Source organism: Globicephala melas, chromosome 12, assembly GCF_963455315.2.
Source record: "Globicephala melas chromosome 12, mGloMel1.2, whole genome shotgun sequence".
NCBI classification, from domain to species: Eukaryota; Metazoa; Chordata; class Mammalia; order Artiodactyla; family Delphinidae; genus Globicephala; species Globicephala melas.
In genome coordinates, this window is record NC_083325.1 from 79,244,969 (window position 1) to 79,259,216 (window position 14,248).

Below are 14,248 nucleotides of genomic sequence, written 5' to 3' on the forward strand. Positions count from 1 at the left end.
GTGAGCAGAGTAGGGAGTGAGCCTTTGGTGTCAGATGGCCTAGGTGTGAAGACCGTGAGACCTTCGGGCAAACCACTTCCTCTGGCTCAGCCTCATTTTCTCATGCATGAGTTGGGCTAATCATGCCTTTCCAGGTATTTGCAGTTCAACAAGATAATGCCATTGCACCGCAGCCGCCCAGCGTGCCCTGTGCCCTGCTGGAGCCCCGCTCCACCAAGGGCCTCCTCTCTCTGACAACAGTGCTGGGCCCCTGCTTCAGCTGCAGAAATTCTCTCCCGAACGTATACCCCAAGCTTTAAGTGCACTCACTCATTTCATCCTCATTGCAACCTTATAGGGGGAAATGAGGTACAGAGAGGGTCAGTAATTTGTCCAAGGACACAAAGCCAGCAAGTAATGGAACCACGATGCAATCGTAGGTCATCTGACTCAGAGCCTAGCCCTTGGCCGTGATGCTGTAGGAGCTGTAGTAACTCCAGTCCTCACAGCTCTTCAGGTGCTCGGCTGAGGAACCTGGGCGAGCTTCCTGGAGGGCATGTGAATGACACTAGGCTGTGCTGGCCATCCCTCCCTTCCATTCATGAACCGACGATGTTGTGGCACAGGGGGCTCTGAAATGCCCTTCGAGTCATTCACCTGCCCACTGACGTCCCAGCCTTCTGAAAGGTGGGGCGCCCTTCATCTCTCTGCTCAAGAGCCCTAATCCTGAGACGTACAGACTCCCCTGCTTCTCCCAGAAGACCCCTAGGCCTTTGTTCAAACCTTCCCTAGTGTTCCAGATTTCCCAGAAGGTGCAGTAGGTTTGACCACCATTTATTAACATTCTCTGTAGACAGTTTTCATGGCCTCACGCAGCTTAACTACAACGAGGACGTGTAAAGTGTTAACACCTATGTTGAAGGTCTTCGGGCCCAGTGTAACAATCAGGGCCGCACCTTAGAATCACCCGAGGAGAATTTAAGCCAGACTGATGCCGTGTCCCCAGCCCAGCCCAGCCCAGACCAATTACATGAGAACATCTAGGAGTGAGGCCCGCGTGATGTTACCTCACGGCCAGTTGAGGGAGCAGGCTTTATGTCTTTGGCTTCTCATCTCTTGGCCATGTCTCTGGCCCCTTTCTCCATGCCAGTCCAGCCCCGCTCCAGAAGGCCTGGCTGGTCGAGGACGAGGCTGGCGTCCTCCGGCTGGGAGTGACCTGCTTCTCCCCCAGCCCTCGCCCGCAGCTGCACAGGAGCTAACTTTAAAAGGAAGCGAGCGGTTTAGAAGTGAAAAGGCCCATCACTTATTTAACCCGCAGATAAATTTAGGCCTGGATTTGAGGTGGGTCCCTGTGTCTGTTCCGTTTCCCCCTCACCTTGAATACCGGGTCCTATCTTTTTGGAAAGAAAACTCCTTACCATCAATGTAGCAGGAGAGCATTCAAACGCAGTTTTGCCCTATTCTTTGGAGAGAGGCTGCCTTTTTCTTCAGTTCACTGTACACGCAGCCGCTCTCTCCTCTCATTTATCTCCTACAGCTGGGGATTTAGTATCTCTTCCTTTTATTTATTTATTTATTTATTTATGGCTGCATTGGGTCTTTTTTTTTTTTAGTTTATTTTTGGGTGCATTGGGTCTTGGTTGCTGCATGCAGGCTTTCTCTAGTTGTGTCGAGCAGGGGCTGCTCTTCGTTGCGGTGCACAGGCTTCTCATTGCAGTGGCTTCTCTCGTTGCGGAGCACGGGCTCTAGGCGCGCGGGCTTCAGTAGTTGTGGCTCGTGGGCTCAGTAGTTGTGGCTCGCGGGCTCAGTAGTTGTGGCTCGCGGGTTCTGGAGTGCAGGCTCAGTAGCTGTAGTGCACGGGCTTAGTTGCTCCGTGGCATGTGGGATCTTCCCGGACCAGGGCTTGAACCCGTGTCCCCTGCACTGGCAGGCGGATTCTGAACCACTGCGCCGGCAGGGAAGTCCGGTATCTCTTCTTAATAACTCCAAACTCATAAACTGAAGATGGCTTCGAAAACGGGAGAATAGGAAAATAGCGTACTGGGCGCTCACGGGCTTAAGAGGAAGAAAAGGAGGCTTCCTGTTTGAGGATCCATCCTTGGGATTTTCTCTTCACCGCCAGAGGGAGCCATGAGAAGCGGGGCTTGGTTTCCTATTGTTCTATTGAATCCAGAGTCCTGACTCAGAGACTCACGCTGCAAACTTGGAGAACAACCGCTCACAGCTGAGAGCTGGGGAACGAGGCGCATCAGACCGTTAGGAGTGAAATGAAGAACAGCTGGGATTCTGATGCTGGGGGTAAATTCTGGAGGTGGGGTCTCCTCCCCAGTGGTTGTCGGAGTTCTGGACGGGTGCCTCGGGCTCCAGAAGCGGGTTTCAGAAACCAAAGCCCTGGACAAAGGTCAGGGGGTGAGAGAAGCTGAAGGGTGTGAGATGCACCAGCCCTGGAGGGGGCCTGGGGGTGGGGGGATCCTGATGCGTAACTAACCAAGCCCGGGAGGTGGGTTTCACTCTCCGGCAGGGACCCCTCAGCCCGGCTAATGGAACTGTTGTCTGGGCCAGCAGCCTGCTCGTTGCTGAGGCAGCGAGGTTTATGAGAACGCGCTAGATGGGGTCAGGGATCTGGGTTTGAGAGCCTTCCTTGGCTAATTTGTGACCCTGGCAGCGTCACTCCTCGGCTTTCTCTGTATCTGTTTCCTGTCTACACCTCTCCCCTGCTGTGAGGCTCAGGTTCACTGGGGAGCTCTTCCTCCGGGGCCTGGGGGCTGGGGAGGGGCGTCAGGATGAGGCGCCTGGCTGGAGCCTGTGAAAGCTGTGAAGGGCCATCTCTAGACGGGTGCGTCTGCACAGGTGCGGCCAGGGAGCAGCCTCTGAGGGCCGCAGGTGTGATCCCTAATCCCCCTCTGGTGCTCTCTTCGGCACTTGAATAGTCGAGGGCTCCCCACTGCACCTGAGTTGGGCTGAGGATTTAAATGGGCGTTCGACTGCCTGAGGATGGTGGCCCCGGTTCCTGCCCCTTCACGTTGCCCCTCCTGTGGCAGAGCTGCAGGCCAGTGGCTGAATGGCCCAGGCTCAGCAGCCAAAGCCACCCTGTTCCTGGGAAAGAAGTGCTACCCAAACCCTTCCCGTTCCTCTCTCAGGAAGGAGACTGACTTTCTTATCTGGATGCTTGAAGTTCACGTCAACACCACCAGCCACATCTCAGTGTTCTCCACGCCGTGCCTCCATCCTTCATCTCCCTGTGTCCAAGTTAGTCCTATTTACAACTTACTTCTTCCCAGGAGATGGGAGAAGGCCTCCTCCTGTCATTTGGTCGATTTGCTTGTAACCCATTTTTTGAGAACAGTTTTATTGGAGTGTAGTAGATTTACAATGTTGTGTTAGTTTCAGGTGTACAGCAAAGTGAATCAGTTATACATATAGGCACTCTTTTTTTTTTTTTAGATTCTTTTCCCATACAGGCCATTACAGAGTATTGAGTAGAGGTCCCTGTGCTACACAGCAGGCTCTTATTAGTTATCTATTTTATATACAGTAGTGTGTATATGTCAATCCCAGTGTCACAATTTATCCCCCCCATCCCCTGGTTTGTAGCCCATTTCTAACAACTCCTTTGTTTTAAATGAAAGAAGACGTTTTGCTCTTCACTAGTACTAGCAATAAAAATAATAGAAGGTACTATTTATTGAGCACTTATATGTGTGCAATTTCTCTTAGATACATTAACAGTTATCCACAAACCACTCCAGTGAGGAAAGTGATATTATTCTCCATTTATATACGAGAAGACCAACTCGGAGGGGTGAACTGACTTGCCTAAGGTCTCCCTACGGGGAGGGTCGGGATTTGAACTCACGTCAACTTGATTCTAAAGCTCAACTTCTGCATGACATCGTACTTCTTGAGAATTCTGGCTTTCTGTGCCCGGCTAATAGTCTCAACAGCCATGCACTTTGATAAAAGGGGTCGACCACGGCCAGAGGGTCAGGAACCAATTGTCTCCTCGTGTAAAGAGATGATCCAAAATGTATCCAGGCTCTGTTAGGCAAAAGAGAAATTCTCTGAACCCTTTCATGTTAACTTCCTATTAAAGCAAAAGTTTTTCTCATCCTGCCCTAGAGAAGGGGTGCTCCCACTTAGAAAAAAAAAAGACCTTCTAATTCCAGGTAACCCCACACAGTTGGGAGAAAGCCCAGCTTTCCCACACTTAACTTCGGTCGGAGCTCCATCCGTGTGCCACCCTTTATCTTTCAAACTCTCTCTGGATAGTAGGTGGGAAGAGACTGGCCCCTTTGTGAGGGAGCAGGAAATCAGAGACGTGGACTGGAGGGACCCTTGGAGGTAGGTCGCCTGGTCCTGCTTCCCACCCGCCCTGTTGGGACTCCCTGCTCCAGTGCGTCTGGCAGGTCCTCCAGCCTCTGCTTGAAGGTTGTCTCACAGAGTAGCTTGTCCCCGAGGTGGCAGTGTTAGCTGTTTAAAAGTTCCATCTTTTGTGAGCTGCGATACCTCCTCCCAGCCGTAGGCAGCTGCTGCGGTCCACGGGCTGCCCGGGTGTTTCCTGTGTGTGAGGGACACCTGCAATGATGCTCACTTGAACATCACTGAGCCCATCCTTTCTCTCATCACCTTCAGCCACAACGTGTTGGGCCAGGTCCCTGAATGTTGTTGAAGCTGCCTCTCTACTACAGCAGACACAGAGACCCCCATCTTCACCTGGTTCCCACCCTCTTCTGCCTGGTCTCCTCACCTGCAGTCTCTCTACTCCAGGGCCCCTCCCTGCAAGCACCAGAACCATCTTCCTAAACTTATCTGATCTTGTCCTCCCCCAGCTGAAAGCCCTCCAGTGGCTCTCCGTGGTCTACAAGAGAAGCTCCTTAGCGATATAATCAAAGCCTTTATGTCATGTTTGGATTAGTGGCAAGTTTTCATGTAACGTGCAACATCCTTTATAGGTATATCTTCACAATAACCTCATTGCTGGATAGGATTATTTTTAATGCATTTTATAGAGCACAGTGAGGCTCACAGGTTAGAGAGTATCTGCAAATCACAAAGTCAGGAGGTGGGAGACCTGAGATCTGAACGTTGTGGTCTCTGAGGCTCAATTCCGTGTCCCAAGCAGTGTGTGTGTGTGTGTGTGTGTGTGTGTGTGTGTGTGTGTGTGTGTGTGTGTGTGTGTGTGTGTGTGTGTGTGTGTGTGTGTGTGTGTGTGTGTGTGTGTGTGTGTGTGTGTGTTGTGGTAAAAAAACATACCATAAAATTTACCATCTTAACAGTATCTACGGGTACAGTTCAGTAGTGTTAAGTATATTCACATTGTTGTGCAACTAATCTCCAGACCTCTTCTATCTCGCAGAACTGAAATTCTACACCCATTAAACAACTCCCCGTGTCCCCTCTCCCCAGCCCCTGGCAACCAGCATTCTGCTTTCTGTCGCTATAGCTTTGACTAATAGGAACCTCACGAGTGGAATCACACACTATCTGGCTTATTTTGCTCAGCACGATACCCTCAAGGTTCATCCAGGTTGTAACATATTTCAGAATTCCCCTCCTTTTTAAAGGCTGAATAATATTCCATTGTATGTATAGACATACGACGGGCAAGTGTGTTTTTGTTTTTTTGAAGAATGGTCAGCCTCATAGTATCTTGTCCACCATCTTCATTTATTCCAAAGCATAGGCCTGTTCATGACAAGCTCTGCACGGGAAAGCATTCTGGGCTCTGAGCGGCAGATGCCCCAGTGAAGCCAAGATTAAACCCAAGAGAGAGGCCTAGCTGGTGCACTCGCACAGCTCTGGCCCAGAAGTTCCCACCACAAGTGGAGTCTGGGAGTCCAACCTGTGGAGCGGCAGCTGCCCCAGTTTAAGCATCCTTAGCAGACAGGTGGGCCGTGCCCTTCCCTGGTTTGAGTCCTGGGGGAGGAGCCCCTGCTTTGTAATTCCTGGTTCATTAGAGTAAATCCCGGGGGTGGGGTGGGGCTTAGGCACCTTTGCTCATCCTGCCGAAACCATCTTACCTGGGACAACGCATCATCTCCTTTCATGCTGACAAGTCTGAGGTGGATCATATCAGCCCCCAACTTGCAACGGAGGAAACTGAGGCACAGAGAAGTTAAGTCACCCAGCTTGTGAGTGGTAGAGCCCTTCCACCTAAATCTGACTCCTAGTTCCCTGGGGGCCGGGATGTCGCTGGTGTTCCCTTAGGTGAATGTGGCCTGCTAGGTGTCTCAGGGATGTGAGCAGATATCCCCACCCGGCCCCCATGCCCCATTTCCTCCCTCCTGTTCCTGATGCCTCTTCTGAGCCCCTTCCAAGGGGTGGAGGCGTTCAGGTCCCAGGAGCAGTGATGGAAGATACCCTGAGAGAAGGGCGCAGTGATTGCTGCCACACCAAACTAGGGTCTCCACAGCCTTAGACAGCATGGGAGGTGGGGGACATGTGGGTGCTATTGGCAGAGGACCGCTCAGAGGGGGAGGGGGAAGTGCTCACTCTCATAACCAGACTCAGAAAGGGCAGGGTCAGAGGGCCTCCGGGAACCCTGGATCTAGGGACTCAGTTGCCTACACGAGTCCCTCTCTCATTTCTTACCAACAGTCGCTGAGCCCTCTGCCTACCAGGTCCCACAGATGGGCCTTCTCCACGTGGCAGCGTTCGTGGGCTTAATGTCTGGGCCACCCAAGAGGAAAGGGAGCCTTCCCTGCCCCTCCCACCGACAGGTAGATCCCGGGGACAGGCTCCGGGTGGGTCAGCGCTGCAGAGAGCAGGCTCTGTTACCAGCAGAAGCAGGAGAGGCCCTGGGGACCTGGGGCTTGGCAGCTGCCCTCGTTTAGGTCTCTAGAGGCGACAGGACACAGGTATCTGGGCGCCTCGAGAGGGGGGCTGGGAGGTCTGTGCAGCAGACACAATTTCCTCCAGTTGGGATGTTCACTAAGGGGCAGCCTGGTGCAGGGGGAAGGACAGATCGGGGAGCAGCTACTAGGTGGGTCACCCCAGGCAGGAGCCTTCGTGTGTTGCTGGCATTAGGTGGCCTCTCTCACCCCGTGACCTCTCTCACTTTTAGACTTGCTGAAAGGGAGAGAGAAGCAACCCCACTCCCTTGGCCTTGTCATTCATTTCAGGAGCACCTGCAGGAGTTGCCATGGTGACGGGATCCCGCAGCCCTGCTCTTCTGGGCTCCGGGCTTATTAGCTCCTGACTGTGTCTTAACCTCGAGTTCTGGGGCCCAGAGAGTTTGCTAGAAAAGGGTAATTGCTGCAGAAGTTCAGGACTCCTGGTCCCAGAGGTGGCCTGATGCTGGCCTCTCCCAAGGGATGGAGGTTACCAGGATCAGTGCCATTGCTCAGGCCCTCAGCTCACGGGATGACCTTGCAGGGCGGCTGCAGCAAGGTCCTGACAGGCTCCCGGCTTCCCGCGGGTACTGTTCCCGCCGCCCGGGTGTGCGGAGTCGGGGGGACTGTGCCCCAGGGGTGGGATTGTTCCTATTCTTCCTCAGAGCTTACGCGGCACATACCCAGCCTTGGATTCTCAAAACAACAGTGCGAGGTAAATACTGTTATCCTCATTTTACAGGTGAGGAAACAGGTGAAGACACGTTTAAGTGACATACCCAAGGTCGCCCTGCATGTGAGCAGCAGAGGTGGGAATGGGACCTGGGTGTTTTCCATCCAGAGCCATCCCTCTTTCCATTATGTTCCTGTCCTCCCCCTCCCCCAATCCTCCAGTGACGCCTGCAGACGAGGTCTTAAGGAGCAAAAACGGGCTTTCAATGCAGCTTTCTATGAAATATTTAGATATTTTACTTCTGACGGGAAGAAAGGACAGCTGTGTTTCATGGTGCTTAGTTAGTATCGTCAGACCCATGGGAGAGGAATTCTGGGTGGTGATGAAGTGGTCCAGGAAGCAGAGCTAGGTGACGGGGTTGTGCTATGAAGATGCTCTGAACGGGCGCTCGGAGCTGGGGGGCCCCCGGAGCTGTGTGGGGTTGTTTGTCTGGTTTAGAAGGTAAGGATGAGGCTTCCGCCTAAGGTGTATTATAATTCTATACTCCACGTAGTGGGTAGAATCTTTTTTCAGTTAATAGATTAAGCAAAGTCACCTGTTGGGTCTTGGGGCTGATTTGGACTTGGAATTGCTCTCTCATTATCACCTGGTCCTGGGTTAATGGCTGTGGGAAATACGGAGCTGAACATGGTGTGACTTTGGCCTCAGACAGCTTACACTCAAGGAGGAGAGGTGCCTTAGGAAGTGGTTTCCTGGGATGGGCACAATTAGAACAAAGGTCTTAACTTGGAGATCTGCTCATCCCTGGGGTTACATGGCTGGGCTTCGGGGGGGTCCATGAAATCCCTGAAGTTGCATGCAAAATTGTGCAGTGTGTATGAGTGTGTGTGTGTGTGGGGGGGTGTGTGTGGGTGTGGGTGGGTGTGTATGAGTGTGTGTGTGTGGGGGGGGTGTGTATGAGTGTGTGTGTGTGAGGGTGAGGGTGAGGATGCCCATGGCTTTCTCTGGATTCTCAAAAATCCAGAAAGGTTAAGAGACACTGAATAAGAACCTTTCTGAGGGTGACATAAGTGACTGGATTCAAGACACAAAGCTCATTATAAATTATGTTCTGTGGAGTCTGTGCACAGCGCTGATACTGTGCGAAGAGTGGACTTGAACTCAATTCCACAGCCCAGGTTAGCTTCACACACCTGTGCCCGGTGACCAATCCCCCTGCCCGGTCGGAGAGACCTCATCCCCCCACCTACTGTAGGAAGAGGTCTGGGAAGCGGGGTGCAGGCCCGCGCACAGTGTTGTTCTGGTTACAGCGCAAACAGTGCCATTTTTCTCAGCATCTCTGCCCTCCCACAGAGAACAGCCTTCTCTTACCTCAGCTGGCTCAGCTCAGGGAAACAAAAAGAACTCAGAAGGCAACAGATTTGGGGCCAGAAACAGTTGCTCTTTATGCTTGTTAAGCATCTAGTGAGATTCAGAATAACACCCACCACTGTGAAAGCAACTATGAAATAAAAGGAGCTCTTATTACCCTGGGTTCTGCCTTGTTCGAGACACTTACCTTTCCATTGTGAAGCATAAACCTCCTGCGTGCCGTGGCGCCAAGAAACGCCAGTGATGAGTTGTTGATTTCTCCTCCTAGACCATCGGGCCACCAAGCCGGGATCTGTAGGAATGTTTACACGGTGGAAAGGGAACAGAGAAACGGGCGGAAACTTTTTCAACAGTTTTATGCATGCATGGCAATTACTTCTGCAGGAAGAAGGAAGATTCACTACGTCTAGAAATGCAGAGCCTTGCGAATACCGTGCCATGAAGCCCAGCGTCCGGAGCACGGCCCGGCTTGAGGCGGGTAACTCTGCTTTCCAGAGCCCTGGCACGTCATCTGCTCCCACCTCCCCTGGAAGCCGTGGGGTATGGCACAGGGTCCCTGGGGAAATGGGACAGAGTGTGGGGAGGGAGGGAGGCGTCCTCAGTCGCCAGGGTGCTGGTCTTGATTAGAACCTCCCACCTAAGTGGATTAGATGGGGACCAGCCTCTCTCTCACTGAAGTCCTGGAAGCACGCCCTCTTTCCCAGTACATGACCTGTCAGGCCTCCTGGCAGGTGAGTCCTTACTGCCTTGAAGGAATAGAGAAGCTTTTGTCGGAGACAGAGGGGAAAGGGACTAACAAACATTTATTGAGCCCCTACTCTGTACCAGTCAAGCTTTTAGGCACTTGACGTAAGAACTTAAATGCCTCTGGGAGGTGGAGCTTTTCATTCTTATTTATAGATGGAAAATGGAGTATCAGCGAGACTGAGTGCTTCCCCAAATACGTTCAGGTCGTTAAGTGACAGACCCCAAAAGCTAACTATTTTGCTCTATGGTGTTCTAATATTTTGGAAATTTAACTACTCTGCAGTTGCAAATTTGTAATCATTTAAGGCACTGGAAAGGGTCTGAGGAATCACCCAATTCAACCATCTTCTTAGTGTGGGAGTCCCTTAGAGTTAATGGAGCAGCCTCTGCTCACATGTTTTCCCGGCTCCATCACTGGTTAGACTGGGTCACTGGAACATTCACCAGGTCTGCTACCCTCCTGGGCTCCATGGCTGAAGTGCTAGAACCCGAGGGAACCAGCAGTAAATAAATGCAAGGTCAGCTTGGTGACTCAGGTCTGGGGGCTTTTAGGTCAAGAGGATCCTGTGTTGGGACAGGGCTGGGCCCAGGTCTCATTCACAGGAGAGACCGAAGTTTGCTGAGTAGAGTAGCTGCTCAAACAAATCCTCCTTGATGGAATCATACGAGGAAGTGGAAGACACACAGCAAGTGGGAATGGAACGCAGTCATGCTCCCCAAGACCCCAGACACAAGCTTTCCAGCAGGAGCCGTCTGCAGAGCTCTGCGGCGAGCTGCCCCAAGTCCCAGCTGAGAAGCAGCCCCCAAACCACTGTGTCTCTGAAGCCCCTCGGAGGGGAAAAGGAGGAAAGCAGCCCTGTCTAGCTGCAATGTCTTTCTCCCCACGGAAGCCCTGTGAACAGCCTGGCGACCTTGCTCCAAGCCCAGCAGTGAGCTGGGGCTATAACGTCATGGAACTCATTTCCATCTGTCAACTTCTTTAATTAGGTGGGGAATTTCATCAACAGTCTGTGGACCTAGAGAGGGCCCAATCCATCATGTTTCAAACTTGGAGGAAACCAAAATAAAAATATGCCAACTTGCAAGCTGATAGACCAGCCCAGCCTGGATGCTTTAAAATCACTGCGAATGAACGAGGAGTCTGAGTAGTAACCTGTGCACCGCGTGCCAGAGCTGGCGTGATGCGCTCACAGCACTTTATTTCTATCCAGGCTTCAGAGCGCCAGCAACAAACCCTGCCGTCTGCATGAAATGCTACCGGCCTCCAGAGCCCTTTATTTCCAGACTCCTAAAATGCTCACACCCATTAGCAGAGCATTTTTTAGTTTATAAAATGCTTTGATGGACATCCTCTTGTTTAATTTATGACTTACAACCTCTCTGTAACTCGTAACCTCTCTATAAAGAATGATCCTCACTTTATGTAGAGGGCGGGCAAGAGTTAGAGAGGTAAAATGCATTTCCCAAGGTTACACAGGTGGTAATTGGCCCATAAACCCTTGCGTTTGGGTCTTCTCACTTTAGATCCCAACACTATACCTCTAGAGCAATGCTGGCCCGTGTTATTGTGAATGTTACTTGAATACCTCTAGTGATGGGGAGCTCACTCTCAGAGAATCTCATTGCGCTGTTAAACAGCCCTGATTGAAAGTGGAGGCAAATCTGCCTCCATGCAAACCCCACTCATGGGACCCGCAGGAGCAACGCAGGGCTTGTCTGCTCGCCCGCAGACAGGCTTACAGCCCCACCATGAACGGCACCTCAGACTACAGCATGCGGCTCATCCTTCCTCGTCTTGCTAGAAAAAAGAAAGGATTTTATCAAGGGTTTGGCTCAGACAAGCTAAACTCTGTCCATAACACCTTTCTAAGGTGAGCTGGGCAACATCGGCATCACTGATCAAACCCACACGCCATCTGCCTGATCCCCATTGATAGAGTTCTGCTGGCAATTGGTGTCAAGCTAACGGGCCTGCCCGCACTTTTGGAAGTTGTTCTCCATTTTCTTCTTACCTCAGGTGGCTCTGAAAGCACTGGCAATTCCCTTCAGCCTCTTAGAGTGTAACCTGCGTGAGCCTAGAAACCGCCCTCGCACCATCTGGCTCTCATGTATCCTCTCCCGTCTTGCCGTGGATCTCGACCCCGCCTTCTGTGTGTCTACCTTTGCTGCTGTAGAGACGGTTCTCCTTGGAGAAGTTGTAAACTGGAAAAGTTAGACCTTGAACCCAGACCTCTCTGACTTGGGTTCCATTGTTTTTGCCCCGTACCATGTGCATGCCCTCTGAGCTCCCACTTCCCCGCTCAGCTACCCACCCCTGGGCGAAGAAAGCCCCACCTTCATTTTATAGACAGTTGACAGTGAGCCCCACGCTGGGCCATGAGCATTGAACTTGGTGGGCTTTGCTCTAAGAAAATCTGTGCCCCAGGCGCCCCCTCCAGCGATGCCTGAATGAATAGGCTTGCAAACTTAGGGTTAGAGTTTGTGACTCTGACCTTATGGTTAGCCCTAAAGGACCTGAGGCTTGGTAAGTCAGGAGGGCTTCCTGGAGCAGGTGATGTTTGGGGCAAACTGTAACTTGCTGACCAGGATCCATCCAGGCTAATGGCCACCCAGCTACAAACCTTAATGCCAGGTACATCACCCATGTTCAAAAAACTGGATTGATGGGCAGCAAAGATTTGGGTCTAAGACGGTTTTCTCTTTCTTAAAATGGGAGAAAAAACAATGGAATCTCCCTTAGTCATTGTATCTGGTTGCTGTGAATTTAGGTAAAGAATTAAATCTCTAAGCTGTGAATTTAGATAAAGAGATACATCTCAAATGTCTAGGCTACAGGTTCTATTTTGTAAAATTCCATCTTTTCTTTATATTTGTCATCACTTATGATGAAGCCAGGATTTCATACTTCTTTTGATCTAGTCAATGCTGGAGTCAGGCCTGAGCTGAGACCCCCAACCACTGCCCTGTGTGGAACTGCAGAGGCTGGGCTTAGCTTTCAAGTAGGCAACTTGCTGGAGAGGAATTCCTTCCATTTATGATGCGAGGCTCGGGGGCCTGGGATAATCCTGTCTAGCTTTCAAGGCTCAGGTCGGGTCCCCTCGTCCAGTAAGCCCCCCGCGATCGCTGGAGCCGCCCTCAGTCCTGTGCCTTTTGGGCGCTGTCCTCAGCCTGCAGTGACCTCCCCTCGCCTCTTTGTCTTGTTCTCCAGAACTGAGGTCATGCTTTACAACCTCCTGGGAGCTTTTATGGACACCCACCCCTGCCGAGTGGGTTTAGGGCCCTGTTCCTCACCTTTGTCCAACCGGTTTTTGTTGCAGGGACCCTGGTTATCAACTGTCTGTCCCCCACTAACTGGGGCCTCCGCAGCAGCAGGACCTGGGCCTCCAGCACACGGCACCGCGTGGGAATGGCTGCTGTGCCTCGAGGTCTCTGGCTGTGCTCAGGTCTGTGGTCAGCTGCTTTCTGGCTGTCCCATGTGTCAGTCTCCACCCACAGCTGGATCCCAGGGCTTCAGAGAGCAGTCGGAGGGTTCTCAGCATCCCTCCTGCCCTGGGCGCAGAGCTGGGTGCCAGGAGGAGCTCGTTTCTTAGACTGAATATTTCCAGTCTGGAAACACACACCTTCATCTCTGCCTTTTTTCATTCTTTTTCAAAATCGGTATTTAGACTAGCTGCGGCCCCAGGTAAAACCTGCCAGGTTTCTCCTGATCTGAGCCCGCTGTCTTATGTTTAAACTCAACAGGAGAGCCGGGCAATGAATTGGTCGCTCCTAATTCACTCATGAAGTGATGTGATAATTATGTCTCTCAAGGTCCCCAGCAACCTTGGCACGTTTGGGGGCTGTGGGAACAGGAGCGGTGAGCGCAGGTGGGCTCAGAGCTGCCTCTGTTGAGCGGTAAGGGGGCAAATATCTTCAATACGTCCTGTCCGAGGATTTGATCAGTCACAGGCTAGGGTTGGAAGGGGCCTTCGTCATCCAGCATTCTCTCTCCAAGCAGATTTCCTGAAAAACAGCGTGGTCAGCCCCAGGGGAGCACCCGTGCAGCGGCTGGGCTGCAAAGCCTTCATTCCGAGCAACGCCTCCCTTTCCTGGAGTGCACACCTGTCTCCCTGGGACTTCTCCTCGCCTGCCAGCTGTGCCCTCCAGGCTGACACAGGGCAGCTGGTTTCCTTGCGCTCGGAGGACTGGTCTTTAGAAGCTTGGACACATTTCCCTGGAAACCTTCTTGGTTCCTAATGCATAGAACGAGGGATGGTCCTGAGAGCCTTGGCAGGTCGGGCGCTGGAGGGACAGATAGACCCTCCCTGGCCTAAAAGAGGCGCAGGGGCAGGCAGCCAGCTGAACTTCACATCGGGGGAAGCGGCTCCTCAGGGGAGGGGACGCTGAGCCGCGATCCCTCCACTGCGGCCTCACGGCCCTGCTGTCCCCCTGAGCGCTATGTAGGGGGCACCCTTACCCTCTCCGCCCTCTCGTCTCAGGGCTTCCGACACCACGTGGGGCCGCCTGCTGGGCCCGGCCCGCAGGGAGGGGGCAGCCCTATCCATCTGCTCTGCCGCATGGCTCTGCGCTCTGGGAAGCGCGCCCCGGTATCCCCACTGCCTGGGCTCTCGCTGCACCCCAGGCTCTGGTTGGCTTGGTGGGCGCGTGC